The 1,177-nt window shown below is 40.5% G+C and overlaps 1 protein-coding gene across 1 annotated transcript in view; it reads left to right on the forward strand.

Moving 5' to 3' along the window:
* The window catches only part of LOC308077628 (melanoma receptor tyrosine-protein kinase-like), a 55,378-nt gene extending 54,215 nt beyond the window's left edge, over positions 1-1,163 (forward strand). Inside the window, exon 28 of the mRNA XM_080418413.1 lies at positions 1-1,163. This exon is cut by the window's left edge and continues 1,265 nt beyond it. The gene's annotated coding sequence lies outside the window, so the exon portion shown is untranslated.
* The last annotated feature ends 14 nt before the right edge of the window (positions 1,164-1,177 follow it).

Genomic DNA, 1,177 nt, shown 5'->3' on the forward strand with positions numbered 1-1,177 from the left:
TCAGTGACGTCATGTTGCAGTTATCCACCCACTGAGGTGGGTGGATGGATTCATTTGGAGCATGTAGCTGCCTAATAGGGTCCATTTGGTTCCATTTATACACTCTCAGAGTTACAGACCCCATAAGGGTCCATTTGGACTCCTGGTGGTCCTCCGAGCGGGTGTTGAGAACCAGTGTTATTATTGTTTTATATGGTTGTAGCTACGTTTATGCTAGTTTTTTTAATAGTCAGACAGACGCATGTGAAGGGTGGATCTGTATATGGCAGCGGTTCTCAACCTGTGGGCCGGGGCTGGTGGACCATAAGGATTTTGCAAGTGGATCCCCAAATACTAGTTCACCCCAAAAATTACTTATTTTCTATCTTAGGAATGCGATCAAAACCAAAATAATCTCCATGAATTCAAGGCTTCATGGGGTGTGTAATTTATAGAAAATAAGTCATTTTTGGGTGAACTACTCTTTTAAAGCCAGAACACAATCAATTGATTGATCATGAAAATAAACCTGCTCTGAAAATACACACGGTCCACCCATATGACCACTTAACGTGGCAGTGGAACGGCTGCCGTGTTAAGTGGTCAGATGAGCGGACCTGATCCAGAATAGGTCGAGAGTCGCTGATGTATGTACACACAGTGTTGGTGCTCAGGAAGTGTAAGACGTTACTTCTTACTCCACAAAAGTAATGATATTACTTAATACTTAGTTACTAGGTAAAGTAGTAAGATTACTGTAATATTATATTGCTTGGCAATAAGTCACTGGCCAACACGGATGGTACAATAGAGCTTTAATATAGGGCATAGGAGTGGCGGCCATTTTGTGGTTCCACAGATAGAAACCCCATATTTTTTTTCCCATAGAGATTTACAAAAATATGTATATAAATAATTTTAAGCCTGGAACCAATACTGACCTGATGAAGATCCTGTGAGATCGAAATGTTGTCGCAAATCAAGTAAATCCTTTACCTAGAAAATGGTGTGTGGGCTCTATCTCTCTTCATATTAGTTTCATTGGCCCATAGCACCCACCGTCGATGTCCGTGTCCAGTATGCTTTTAAGCCTGGAACCAAGCCATCCAGGCTCCTGGTGAATCATGACCATAAAACATTTGATTCTGTGTCAAAAAATATTTGAAAACAGCAAAAGAAAGGGTATTTATTAAATATA

This window comes from Gymnoscopelus braueri (assembly GCF_963280865.1).
Source record: "Gymnoscopelus braueri genome assembly, chromosome: 21".
In the NCBI taxonomy this organism is placed as follows: Eukaryota; Metazoa; Chordata; class Actinopteri; order Myctophiformes; family Myctophidae; genus Gymnoscopelus; species Gymnoscopelus braueri.